The sequence below is a fragment of the Apium graveolens genome, unplaced genomic scaffold (assembly GCF_009905375.1).
Source record: "Apium graveolens cultivar Ventura unplaced genomic scaffold, ASM990537v1 ctg7274, whole genome shotgun sequence".
NCBI lineage: Eukaryota > Viridiplantae > Streptophyta > Magnoliopsida > Apiales > Apiaceae > Apium > Apium graveolens.
This window is the reverse complement of record NW_027420189.1, coordinates 42,427-57,600: the sequence shown is the minus strand read 5'-3', so window position 1 is coordinate 57,600 and position 15,174 is coordinate 42,427. Positions and strand designations below refer to the sequence as shown.

Sequence of the window (15,174 nt, the reverse complement as noted above, 5' to 3'; positions counted from 1 at the left end):
TGAAAGTTGGTGTTTATCAGTTTCGTGTTATCTGATTAGTCTCATCACCATTACATGCTAAGGTTAAGAACGAAAAGGCTATTGAATGAAGTATTTAATGAAGTTAGAATCCCATGTTTGTCATATATATTAATTCAATCAATCTTATTCCCTTAGTTATAATTGTTAGTTTAATTCTTAGTTATAAACAACCTCAACTTGTTATCATCTTAGCATTGAATAATAACCATACATTGTTGTTTAAGTTCATAAATTTATTAGTTAGCCAAGCCATTCTCTGTGGGAACGAATCTGATTTACATCTTATACTACTTGCGAACGCGTATACTTGCGTGTATTATTAGCGCGTGTTTAGCGACTAACAAGTTGTTGGCTCCCCTATCGGGGACTGTAGTGTTAATTTTTAGTTTATGTGTTTTCCATCAGTGGTCGTTAAAGTTCATTGACTCGAACATTGTCACTTATTTGTTTCCTTGTCTTATTTCAGGTACTCTAGCGAGGGTGTAGGCATACGCGTTCACGTACTCGTAAGAGAACACTGGATAAAGCCGAGTAAGAAGTTGTGGTGGTTCGAAAGGAAGTTTTTGAAGAAGAAAAGAAGGTAGAAGAAGAAGAGAAAGTCAAGGAACCAGTTTTAGTAGAGATGGGAGATCAAGCAGAAAATCCTAAGGCTTTGATGGACTATTCTCAGCCTAAGATCAATGATATTCAGTCAAGTATCATCAGGCCAGCCATCAGGGCTAACACTTTTGAGATCGTCAAGTACAATTTAGATGATACAAAACTCAGTTAAGTTTGGGGGTTCTCCTACTGAAGACCCCAACATGCACATCAGGGATTTCATCGAGATCTGCGACATTTTCAAGTTCAATGATGTGACTGCAGATGCTATCAAGCTGTAACTCTTCCCATTCTCTCTGAGGGACAAAGCTAAGTGTTGGTTACATTCTCTACCAGCAGGGTCTATCACCACTTGGGAAGATCTTGCTCAAAAGTTTCTCACTAAATTCTTCCCTATGGCGAAAACTGCTGCAATCAGGAATGCTCTTACTCAGTTTGCTCAGCAAACTGGAGAATCTCTGTGTGAGGCTTGGGATCGATATAAGGAGATGCTAAGGAAGTGCCCACACCATGGCATGCCTGATTGGATGATTATTAATTATTTCTACAATGGATTGGCTGCTACTTCTAGACCCATGCTCGATGCAGCATCAGGAGGAGCCTTGTGGGCTAAGAGCTACGATGAAGCTTATGAATTGATTGAACTGATGGCTGCTAATGAATACCAGAATCCTTCTCAGAGACTGACTCAGGGAAAAGTAGCAGGAATTCTGGAGTTGGATGCAGCAACTGCTATAGCTGCCCAACTAAAGGCTTTGACGATTAAGGTGGACACTTTGGCTAATTATGGAGTTAATCAAATCCCCAGTGTCTGTGAGCTTTGTGTTGGTGCCCATGAGACTGATCAGTGCATAATTTCTAGTGAATAAGCTCAGTTCGTGAGCAACTTTCAGCGTTCGCAGCAACCTGTGCCAGCCACTTATCATCCCAACAACCGCAATCATCCTAATTTCAGTTGGAGCAACGCTCAGAATGCGGTTAAACAGCCTTATCAGCAATATCCAGCTAAGCAATACAACCCCCCTGGTTTTCAGCAACCATAATATGCACCAAGACAACAACTTCAGCTGCAACAAGCTAATGAAAAGTCTGAATTAGAGGAGTTGAAGCTTATGTGCAAGAGTCAAGTTGTTTCTATCAAGACCTTGGAAAATCAAATTGGGCAAATTACCAATGCCTTGCTAAATCGTCAGCCTGGTACACTACCTAGTGATACTGAAGTTCCAGGAAAGAGGGAAGCTAAGGAGCAGGTAAAGGCAATCACTTTGAGGTCTGGAAAGGTTGCGAATCCTGAACAAACTCAAATGTTGACTGAAGAAGCTGGGGCTGAGAAAGAAGTAGAGCAGCAGGAAATAGAAGTGGAACCAAAGAAGACTACTGTTCAGCACACTCATCCTGAGGGTAATACATGGGAGAAACAGATCAATCCTCCACCGCCTTTTCCTAAGCGGCTGCAGAAGAAAAAGCTAGACAAGCAATTTGTGAAGTTTCTGGAGGTGTTCAAGAAACTTCATATCAATATACCTTTCGCTGAGGCTCTTGAGCAGATGCCTAGTTACGTAAAATTTATGAAAGGTATTCTCTGTCGGAAAGTGAAGCTAGATAATTTAGAGACAGTCGCTCTCACGGAGGAATGCAGTGTTGTGCTGCAACAGAAGTTGCCTCCGAAGCTTAAGGATCCAGGAAGCTTCACTATTCGGTGTACTATTGGAAAAATGTCTTTTGACAGATGCTTATGTGACTTGGGAACTAGCATCAATCTGATGCCTTTGTCAATCTTCAAGCAGTTGGACTTACCTGATCCAAAACCAACTTATATGACTTTGCAATTGGCCGGACGTTCTATTACATATCCGCGAGGTATTGTGGAGGATGTCTTGGTCAAGGTTGATAAACTCGTCTTCCCTTCTAATTTCGTCATTCTTGATTTCGAGAAGGATAAAAAGATTCCCATAATTTTGGGAAGACCTTTCTTGGTGACTGGCCGAACCTTGATAGATGTGCAGAAGGGTGAGCTCACAATGCGAGTGCTAGATCAGGATGTAACTTTTAATGTGTTCAATGCTATGAAATTTCCTACGGAAAATGATGAGTGCTTAAAGGTGGAGTTGGTCGATTCTGTGATTACTTCAGAACTTGATCAATTGTTAAGGTCCGATGCCTTAGAAAAAGCCTTATTAAAAAATTCAGATAGTGAAGATGACGATGGTGAAGAACAATTACAATACTTGAATGCTTCTCCCTGGAAGAGGAAGATTAATATGCCTTTTGAATCTCTTGGAATGGAGGAATTGAACAAAGCTCCTAAACGCCTCAAGCCATATATTGAGGAAGCTCCCACTCTTGAGCTTAAGCCTTTACCTGAGAATTTGAGGTATGTATTTTTAGGTGATGCATCTACTTTGCCTGTTATTATTGCATCTAACCTTTCAGGTAGTGACGAGGAAAAGCTTATGAGGATTCTGAGAGAGTTCAAATCGGCAATCGGTTGGACTATAACAGATATCAAGGGAATCGACCCTTCTTATTGCATGCATAAAATTCTGCTAGAGGAAGGTAGCAAGCCTACGGTCGAGCAGCAAAGAAGACTTAATCCGATCATGAAGGAAGTAGTGAAGAAGGAAATTCTTAAGTGGCTAGATGCAGGAATCGTCTATCCTATCTATGACAGTTCATGGGTGAGCCCAGTTCAATGTGTGCCAAAGAAAGGTGGAATTACTGTGGTAGCAAATGAGAAGAATAAGCTTATTCCTACAATAACAGTCACGGAGTGGAGAGTTTGCATGGACTACAGGAAGCTGAACAAGGCTACTAGGAAGGATCACTTCCCTTTTCCCTTCATTGACCATATGCTTGATAGATTGGCTGGTCATGAGTACTACTGTCTTCTAGATGGCTATTCGGGGTACAATCAAATTTGTATTGCTACAGAAGATCAGGAGAAGACTACCTTCACTTGTCCATTTGGTACTTTCGCCTTCAGACGAGTTTCTTTTGGTCTGTGCGGTGCACCAGCCACATTCCAGAGATGTATGATGGCCATATTTTCCGATATGATTGGTCAGAATATGGAGGTGTTCATGGACGATTTCTCTGTATTTGGCGATTCTTTTGATGAATGCTTGCAAAATCTTGGACACGTTCTTAAGAGTGTGTTGAGACCAATCGAGTTCTCAATTGGGAAAAATGTCACTTTATGGTGCGACAAGGCATTATTTTTTAGGCACAAGGTTTCTAGTAAGGGTCTTGAGGTGGACAAAGCCAAGGTGGGGGCATTGAGAATCTTCCTCTATCTATTTTTTGTTAAGGGAATTCGCAGTTTTCTCAGTCATGCGGGTTTCTATAAGCGTTTCATCAAAGAATTCTCTAAGATTTTGAAGCCGTTATGCAGTTTGCTAGAGAAAGATGTCCCTTTCAAGTTTAATGACGAGTGTCTTGCAGCTTTTGAGATATTGAAGAAGAGTTTAATCACGACACCTGTCATAACTACACCTGATTGGAATGAACCTTTTGAGATGATGTGCGATGCAAGTGACTATGCAGTTGGAGCATATCTTGGGCAAAGGAAGAACAACATATTTCATATGGTCTATTATGCTAGCAAGACCCTAAATGGTGCTCAACTGAATTATACTACTACGGAGAAAGAACTTTTGGCTATTGTCTATGGTTTCAAAAAATTTCAATCCTATCTACTTGGGACTAAGGTGACAGTTTTCACTAATCACGCTGCAATTTGTTATCTCGTCTCAAAGGACTCAAAGCCTAGATTGATTAGATAGTTTCTTTTGCTTCAAGAATTCGAACTAGAGATCAAGGACATAAAGGGGACTGAAAATCAAGTCGTTGATCATCTCTCGCGTCTAGAGAACCCTAATGCTACTTCATTAGATAAGACATTGATAAAAGAGTCTTTTCCCGATGAGTAGCTGTTTAGAGTGCAAGAAGAAGAACCGTGATTTGCAGATATTGTGAACTACCTTGTGAGTAATATCATGCCTCCCGACTTATCTTATGCTCACAGGAAGAAGTTTCTACATGAAGTGAAGTGGTATATGTGGGATGAGCCATTTCTTTTTTGGCAAGGAGCTGTCCAAATCATCCGGAGATGTATTCCTTACAGCTAAATGGGGGGGATCTTTCGAGATTGCCACTCAACGGCTTATGGAGGATATTATGATGGAGAAAAGACAACAGCTCGTATTCTTCAAGCAGGTTTCTTTTGGCCAACCTTGTTTAAAGTTGCTCATCAGTTCGTTTTGAAATGTGATCGATGTCAAGATGTGGGTAATATGTCTAAGAGGGATGAGATGTCTCTTAATGTGGTTCTCGAGGTTGAGGTCTTCGATGTTTGGGGAATTGACTTCATGGGGCCATTTGTCTCATCTTGTAACAATCAGTACATCTATTATGTTTATATTATGAAACATTTGGATTATTAATTCTGATTATATGGATTATTCTTTAGTAATTTATTATATCTTTATTTTCTGCGATAAGATGTTAGATTAATAAATGTCCTTGGAATATGATATGTAACTTTATATCTCTAAGTACGTGACTTAGAAATGAGATTATGAGAATAATATCGATATTCCTAAAGATCCCTAGTCGAGTATTATTATTAAGGGACAATAATAATGCATTAAGACTAGTGTGAATGTTGATTGATGATCACATCTCATTGATCATAGGTATAGTGATACTAAAGTTAAAACACAGGCACATGTATTATATACATGGTGCTGGAAGACCCAATGTGGGATTCTACATGTATGTTATGTCATAAGTAATTCTCACAGTGGTACTGATGTATTGGTCCTTAGACTTGAAATCATTATATTTCTATATGAGAATTAATATACTTTGGTTGCATTAAAAATTACCTTTGACCGGGTGATGCTAAAAGTGTATATTGGGTATATTATGAATCATATGAGAAATATGAATGATCTAGAAATGATTTAACCCTCCTATTTTAGGAGTGATATTATTGGCCTCTTGTTTGAGTTAGACTATGAAATGCATGGCCATGCTCAAATGTTGATTTGATATTATAGTCTACTCATCGATCAAGGAAACATGGATTAAATTATGAAGAGGATGACACATAACATGCCTCGAGTTTAATCTATAATATATAGTTAAAAGGATTATAGTACATTGTACATTATACACAAAAGGTTTAATCGATCACCGATTTAATTATTATTACTTGGATAACAATGATGTATTACTAGATGCCGCTCATTGTTTATGATTTTAAATTAGATTTAAAATTGTTGCCAACGTAATAATAACCTAAAGGGTCACACAAAGAATGATTGGAGGATAATTTAATTTAAATTCGGATTTAACTTAAATGTAAGTAATTCGAATTATTTGTTATTAATTAAGTGCGACTTAATGAATTAAATAAATAGGAAATTCGAATTTAATATTAAATCCGAAATTAAGTTATTGGATGATTAAGTGAGACTTAATAATACAATAATTAGAATTTTGAATTTAATAATAATAATAACTCTAAAATTAAGTTTAGGGTTGGAGGCTCATTAGCTCTTGCCTATATAATATCTTTTTCTAATAGAATTAGGGTTACATGTTTTATTTGATAAAATATAAACCCTAGCAGCTTGAAGAGAGATAGAGAGAGTAAGAAGGCGGCCTCAAGAACGTGCTAGTACACACCCATCCTCCGGGCGATTATTCGTGTGGATACCTTCAAGGCGTAGATCGTTCCAGCGACGGGCTATGGTGATCATTCAAGACCTCCATATTTCCATTAATGTAAAGCTTCTTAAGGTAAACATACTGAACTACGAATTAAATATTATTTTTCGCATGGATCCTGCGGAGGGTTTCGATTTTTTAAGAATTAAACTTACGTTTTCGTTGCGTTTATATGCTAAAAACCCGTCAATGTCATCAGAGTTACTTGCGAAAAGTTTTTAATTCGTTTATGTGTTTAACCGTTTTCGATATATGAGCATGTACGTGATTCGCCATGATTTGATGTTGATATAATATGCTTGTATATGTATGGTTTTGAATATATGATATTCATGTGAGTTGTATAATTATAAGATGATTATGTAATCTGTATATATACTGATATATACATAATTTATGTTTGTTCTAATTATGAGAATCATATTAGATACGGATTCTAAATTGGCTGCTACAGATTTGCTGAAATCTGGGTCTAGTGTCCGATTTACGCAAACGAATACCATATTCCATAGGTAAACGAGCGTATGAACAAAACTGATAGCTAAAGCTATCAACGACTCGTCTGTGAGGCGTTTGACGTCGTTTACTGCCCGTAAACAGTGATTCTTGTTTTTCTGATTTGATTCTGATTTTTCTGATTTTTGTCATATTTTTTTTATGATTAGATCATGGATAATATGACATGTTAAGATCAGATTATGTGTTTTAACATGCTTTTATGTGTTGTAGAGCATGGTGGATGGTTATGGCCTTTCGACCTTAGTGTAATGGTTTTGGTTTTGGTTTTGAATATGACTTGCATGTCGTCAATCTTTGTAATCATAAATCTCGAATGTAACTCGAGTTATTCTTGTAAGTTCATTAGATTAGTTTTACTTTCAATCATATAATGTAATTGAAGACTCAAGAAGGCTATCCAATGGAGGTGATTCAAAGAAGAAGACAAGGCATACAAGAAGTCTAAACAAAGAAGAAGACTTATGTAATAAGTAGTTGTATTTATTTCCATCACCATATTAGATTGACCTTGATCTTTATCATGAGCTTGATAAAGATCACATAGGATGTGGCCATAACCAAACACATTTACTTTATTGCACTTTACATATTGATGTATGAATGTATGTATAGAATAGTTAATGATGCATGCTTTAATTAGATTAATCATGCATGAATGTATGTATTAGATACGTCACCCATGCCATGCCTAAACAAGATAAAATCTGTAAGGACTCAAGATTTTAAAATTTACAAACGATTATGAGATTCTCGTGTTTATGAAACACGGAATGAAATATGAATCTTCTTTATTTCCGATATGGGGCGATTTTGTCAACAACGGGGTCATAGAACTTGTAAGGCTGTGGGTTTTAAGCGAGACCGATGTGACTCCTCCACTACCTAGAAATCAAACCATTGACGAGTATTGATTTGAAGTATTTTATTCAAGGAAAGATTGGGAATCTCTTTATGATGGGATCATGATCGTTATAATACTAACAAAACCATAATATTTATATTAAGTTATTTAGATGCCTTCCAACATATCCAACGCGTTAATCCCTAGATCGATAAGGAGTGGGTTCGCCAGAGCGAAGTACTCCCGTCTATCGTGGGACGGCGTGTTGAAGTATATGATACTTTTTAAACCTTTGGGTTTTAACTTAACTAAGTTACCACAATAAGATTGTGAACTTAGAGGCATAGAGTTTGGTGAGATTTATTGGATAAATAAGAATAAATGTTGTTCCACTAAACTGTCCAAGAGTTATATAGTTGATATAATTGACAAATGTTGTCTACCTTATTGAATCATGTTTTAGGAGTAAAGCCAAAGCTGAACTAAAATGTTGTGAAAAATTGGATTTTGGCTCACTAGAAAGTATATAGAAGATACTCTTTCTGAATTAATAGTTAGAGCTATTAATTTGATAAAATAATGGGAGATATATATTTTGAATATATATGAATAATCACTTGAACATAATTTAATAATCCTTTATAAACTAATTTATCTTATGCATTTTAAACATTGTAGATATCAAATGACAATCAATTCAAACAACTTCTCTGTGCGATCAGTCCTTGAGAAGGACAAGCTGACGGGAACAAACTTCCTTGACTGGCAGAGGAACTTGAGGATTGTCCTCAAACAAGAGCGCAAACTCTATGTCATAGATATCCCTCGCTATGAACCTCTCACTGAAGGAGCATCCCGTGCTCAACATAATGTTTATCAGAAACATATCGATGATGACACGGATGTTCAATGTCTCATGTTAGCGACCATGAGTGCTGAACTTCAGAAACAACATGAGAATATAGATTCTTATGATATGATTGAGCACCTTAAATGTATGTTTGAAGGACAGGCTCGTCAAGAGAGGTTTGATACTTTCAAATCGTTGCATGCATGTAAGCAGGGAGAATGTGATCCGGTTGGACTGCATGTTCTAAGAATGATTGGGTATATTGAGTACCTTGACAAGTTGGGTGCCCCAATTGCTGTGGAGCACCAGATTGACCTAATTTTGTAATCTTTAAACATCAGTTATTCTCAATTTGTAATGAATTACAATATGAATAAGATAGATAAGAACCCCACCGAACTGTTGGCTATGTTGAAAACTGCTGAGACCAACGTTCAGAAGACATCCCCTGCTCCCATGTTGATGGTGAATAAAGGGAAGGCCAAAGGAAAGGGTAAATGGAAAGGCAAGAGGAAGATGGGATCTAAATCGAATGCCAATCTGAAACCTGATCCGACCAAGGCTTTGAAGCCTAAAGGTGGTGTTCCAAAGATTGGTGATTGTCACTATTGCAAAAAACCAGGTCATTAGAAGAGGAACTGTCATGCTTATTTGGAGGGTCTGAAGAAGAAGAAGGTTGTTGTTACTGCTTCTGATTCAGGTATTTATGTTATTGAAGTCAATTTGTATACTTCTACATCTTGGGTATTAGATACTGGATGTGGTTCTCACTTTTGTATAAATGTGCAAGAACTGCAGGGAAGTAGGACATTGGCGAAGGGAGAAGTCGACCTATAAGTTGGCAATGGAGCAAAGGTTGCTGCTTTAGCTGTAGGGACTTATCGTTTATCGTTGCCCATTGGGCTTGTTGTAGAACTAGATAACTGTTTTTACGTGCCTGCGATTTGCAGAAACATTATTTCGGTTTCTTGTTTGGACAAGAAAGGTTTTTCGTTTTTGATTCAGAACAATAGTTGTTCATTTTCATTCAATAATGTTACCTACGGGATTGCACGTTTGTTTAATGGTTTATATGTTCTTGATTTAGATACTCCTGTCTATAACATAAATAATGATAATAAACGTATTAAGATAAAAGACTCAAATCAAACATACCTTTGGCATTGTCGTTTAGGTCACATAAATGAGAAACGCATTTCCAAATTACATAAAGATGGTTACTTGGATAAGTTTGATTTTGAATCATACGAAGAATGCAAATCTTGTCTCATTGGCAAAATGGCTAAAGCTCCTTTTACCAGACAAGGTGAAAGGGCCACCGAACGATTAAGACTTATACATAGTGATGTAAGTGGTCCAATGCGTACGACGACAAGATGTGGCTTTTACTACTTCATTACTTTTACTGATGATTTCAGTAAATATGGATATGTGTATCTTTTGAAGAACAAATCTGATTCTTTTGAAAAGTTCAAAGAATACAAGGCTGAAGTGGAAAAGCAAATATGGGAAAGTATAAAAGTTCTACGATCAGATCGTGGAGGAGAATACTTAAGCCTCGAGTTTAAAGGTTTCTTGAAGGAGTGTGGTATCGTATCACAACTTACTCCTCCTGGAACGCCTCAATGGAATGGAGTTTCTGAGAGGAGAAATCATACCTTATTGGACATGGTGCGATCGATGATGAGTCTAACAGATCTTCCAATAAGTTTCTGGGGTTATACTCTAGAAACGGTTGCATATACACTAAACTGAGTTCCAACTAAATCGGTTCAAAAGACTCCATATGAGATATGAACCGAGAAACGTCACAGCATGTCTTTTATGAAAGTATGGGGATGCGAATCGTTTGTGAAACGCTTGGTGTCTGACAAGCTGGGACCAAAATCGGATAAATGTTATTTTGTGAGATATCCTGAAGAAACTAAAGGGTATAGTTTCTATAATCCTACCGAGAACAAAGTGTTTGTTGCTCAAACCGCTGTATTTCTTGAAAGAGAGTTACTTTCAAAGAAAATTAGTGGGAGGACTATAGATCTCGATGAAGATCGAGTTGTACAAAATAATATTGAACCAGAGTTGGAAAATGGGCAGGAAGTATATCAAGATGTTCCTGCTCCGGAAATACAGGTTGTTCGTAGATCTAGTAAGGCTCGTCATGAGCCAGAGAGATATTATGGATTTCTCTTGACTCAAGATGATGATGTAATGCTCATAGATAATGATGAGCCTCTTACCTACCAAGATGCTATGAACAGTCCAGACTCCGAGAGATGGCTAGAGGCCATGAAATCCGAAATGGAATCCATGTATCAAAATAAAGTATGGACTTTAGTTGATCCACCTGAAGGGGTAAAACCTATAGGGTGCAAGTGGGTTTTCAAGAAGAAAACTGACATGGATGGTAAAGTACAGACCTATAAAGCGCGACTGGTGGCAAAAGGTTTCAAACAAGTTCATGGTATAGACTATGATGAGACCTTTTCACCAGTTGCTATGGTCAAGTCCATCAGGATTTTGCTAGCAATAGCTGTTTACTACGACTATGAGATTTGACAAATGGATGTCAAAACCGCTTTCTTAAATGGGAGCCTTGAAGAGGATGTATACATGATACAATCTGAGGGTTTTGTCGATCCCAAGTTTGCTAAGATGGTCTGTAAGTTGCTTCGATCTATTTATGGATTGAAGCAAGCCTCAAGGAGATGTAATCGTCATTTTGATGAAACAGTCAAAGAATTTGGCTTTATTCAAAATGAAGATGAACCGTGTGTTTATAAGAAGGTTAGTGGGAGCCACGTGGCATTCCTAGTACTATATGTAGATGACATATTACTAATAGGGAATGACATACCTTCTCTATAGGCTGTTAAGACTTGGTTGGGAAATAGTTTCTCGATGAAGGACTTAGGTGATGCTACCTATATATTATGGATCAAGATCTATAGAGATAGATCAAGGAAATTAATCGGCCTAAGTCAGAGTACATTCATTGACAAAGTATTGCATCGTTTTGGGATGCAAGAAGCAAAAAAATGATATGTCACAATATCTCATGGGATATTGATCTCAAAAGACAACCGCCCTAAATCACTAGATGATAAGGGCCGTATGAGCAAAGTTCAATATGCTTCGGCAATTGGATCTATAATATATGCGATGATATGTACTCGACCTGATGTTTCGTATGCCTTGAGCATGACGAGCAGATACCCGTCTAATCCTGACGAGGGTCACTGGACAACAGTCAAGAATATTCTTAAGTACTTGAAAAGGACTAAAGATTCATTCTTGGTGTATGGAGGAGATGATAAGCTGGTTGTAAGCTGGTTGTAAAGGGTTACACTGATGCCAGCTTTCAGACAGACAGAGACGATTTAGTATCTCAGACAGGTTTTATGTTTTTCCTTAATGGAGGTGTTGTAAGCTGGAAGAGTTCAAAGCAAGAGACAGTAGTTGATTCTACAATGGAAGCTGAGTATATTGCTTCCAGTGAAGCAGCCAAAGAGGCTGTTTGGATACGAAAATTCATAACGGGACTTGGTGTGGTTCCATCGATCACAGATCCAGTTGATCTTTACCGTGATAATAATGGAGCCATCGCGCAGGCTAAAGAACCAATGTCCCATTCTCAGGCAAAGCATATACTTAAGAGATATCACCTCCTTCGAGAGATTAATGAAAGAGGAGATTTACATATATGTAAAGTACATACTGATGATAATGTTGCAGACCTATTGACTAAGGCTTTGTCGCAGCAAAAGCACGAAGGTCATACTTGTTCCATGGGTATTAGATACATGGGTGATTGGCTCTATTGCAAGTGGGAGATTGTTAGTGTTTGTGCCCTAGAGACAACACTATTATGTTTATATTATGAACCATTTCGATTATTAATTCTGATTATATGGATTATTCTTTAGTAATTTATTATATCTTTATTTTCTGCGATATGATGCTAGATTAATAAATGTCCTTGGAATATGATATGAAATTTTATATCTCTAAGTACGTGACTTAGAAATGAGATTATGAGAATAGTATCGATATTCCTAAAGATCCCTAGTCGAGTATTATTATTAAGGGACAATAATAATGCATTAAGACTAGTGTGAATGTTGACTGATGATCACATCTCATTGATCATAGATATAGTGATACTAAAGTCAAAACACAGGCACATGTATTATATACATGGTGCTGGAAGACCCAATATGAGATTCTATATGTCTGTTGTGTCATAAGTAATTCTCACAGTGATAATGATGATTGGTCCTTAGACTTGAAATCATTATATTTCTATATGAGAATTAATATACTTTGGTTGCATTAGAAGTTACCTTTAACCGGGTGATGATAAAAGTGTATATTGGGTATATTATGAATCATATGAGAAATATGAATGATCTAGAAATGATTTAACCCTCCTATTTTAGGAGTGATATTATTGGCCTCTTGTGTTAGTTAGACTATGAAATGCATGGTCATGCTCAAATATTGATTTGATGTTATAGTCTACTCATCGATCAAGGAAACCTGGATTAAATTATGAAGAAGATGACACATAACATGCCTCGAGTTTAATCTATAATATATGGTTAAAAGGATTATAGTACATTGTACATTATACACAAAAGGTTTAATCGATCACCGATTTAATTATTATTACTTGGATAACAATGATGTATTACTAGATGCCGCTCATTGTTTATGATTTTAAATTAGATTTGAAATTGTTGTCAACGTAATAATAACCTAAAGGGTCGCACAAAGAATGATTGGAGGATTATTTAATTTAAATTCGGATTTAAATTAAATGTAAGTAATTCGAATTATTTGTTATTAATTAAGTGTGACTTAATTAATTAAATAAATAGGAAATTTGAATTTAATATTAAATCTGAAATTAAGTTATTGGATGATTAAGTGAGACTTAATAATACATAAATTAGAATTTCGAATTTAATAATAATAATAACTCTAAAATTAAGTTTAGGGTTGGAGGCCCATTAGCTCTTGCCTATATAATATTTTTTTCTAATAGAATTAGGGTTACACATTTTATTTGATAAAACATAAACCCTAGCAGCTTGAAGAGAGATAGAGAGAGCAAGAAGGCGGCCTCAAGAACGTGCTAGTACACACCCATCCTCTGGGCGATCATTCGTGTGGATACCTTCAAGACGTAGATCGTTCCAGCGACGGGCTACGTGGTGATCATTCAAGACCTCCATCTTTCCATTAACATAAAGCTTCTTAAGGTAAACATACTGAACTACGAATTAAATATTATTTTTCGCATGGATCTTGCGGAGGGTTTCGATTTTTTAAGATTTAAATTTACATTTTCGTTCCTTTATGTGTTAAAAACCCTTCAATAGTTGCATGCAGTTGCATAATAACATGATCCCTTAGATGATTTTCCCGATTAATCTGTGATATTGATGCTAGTGTAGTGATGTCGTATTTAGTGATGTTAAGTCTTATTGAATTGATTTGCATGCTAGAGAAAAATGTATTTCACTAAGTCTTATAGGTTGCTAGAGTGCTAGATCATGGTCATGGTTTATTTATTTGTCGAGGTTTAATCGCTTGTTTATATTTAGAATTTAGAATATTATCTTAATAATAAATTAGCATGGATTTTTAAAATTGGAGAAAATTGGATTTCATTGCTAGTTGTGTGACTAGGTGTCAAATGGCTAGTAGCCAACTCATTTTATATGAGTAGTCTATGGTTGAGCGAGATTGAACGAAACGCACTCGTTCAGAAATTTGAAAAAAATATGTGTTATGTATAATTGATCATGAGTGGGCTCATTAGTACTTGAGTTATTAAGTTCTTAGGGGACTTTGTGCCTAGTGACCTAAGGCTTTTATAGTCTGAGATCCGCTAACCTAACGCTCGCTATATCGGTACTATTGTATAAGTCTTTTGTGGACCTCACTCATGGCACGATCAAATAAGCATATTTGTGTTGTTTTCTTGTGAATAAACGCGTGAATCCATATTAAACTCCGATATAAGAATTGAAGTGTTATAAGTTATTTTGAGTCTAGCTTTTATTCAATTTATAAAATTTATATTATTTTGATAAGTAGTGAGTCATGATAGCTGATCTAGTTGCGATAGTATATCTACAAGCAGTTGCACACACGCACGTCTTTGGTTTGTAGATTGATTTGTGAGAGTTGGTTGATCTTTATGCGAATAACTGCATTTGCTGAGGTGTTGCTTGTTGATTGGTTTAGTTATTCTATGGGGATCGTTGCATTCATTTAGTTGTATTCATGCATTTTTATTTCTTATTTTTTAGTCTGTTTATGCTTGAGGACAAACATCGATTCAAGTTTGGGGGTATGTTGAGTGGCATTTATGACCTTTATTACACTCCGTAAAGCTTTGAATTGGTGTATTTGTACTCAAGTTATTGGTGTTTTAAAGTATTTTCTAGTGTTTTTGCATTTCAGGCATTAATCTGAGAATCAGGTGAATTAGCATTGATTTGATGCTAATATGGTGTTAGGATGGTGTCCAAGGAATAAAGCCGGCGAAGACCAGCTCAAATCTGCAAGGAAAAGAAGAAGTCAAAGTTTTGACAGAAGCCCA

General features: G+C 36.6%; 1 non-coding gene across 1 annotated transcript; it reads right to left on the bottom strand.

Annotated features, from left to right (window-relative positions):
* Positions 1–1,031: 1,031 nt before the first annotated feature.
* LOC141703982 (small nucleolar RNA R71) lies at positions 1,032–1,138 on the bottom strand. Its single transcript, XR_012567775.1, has one exon. It is a non-coding gene; the product is annotated as a small nucleolar RNA R71 (small nucleolar RNA).
* Between the last annotated feature and the right edge of the window lie 14,036 nt (positions 1,139–15,174).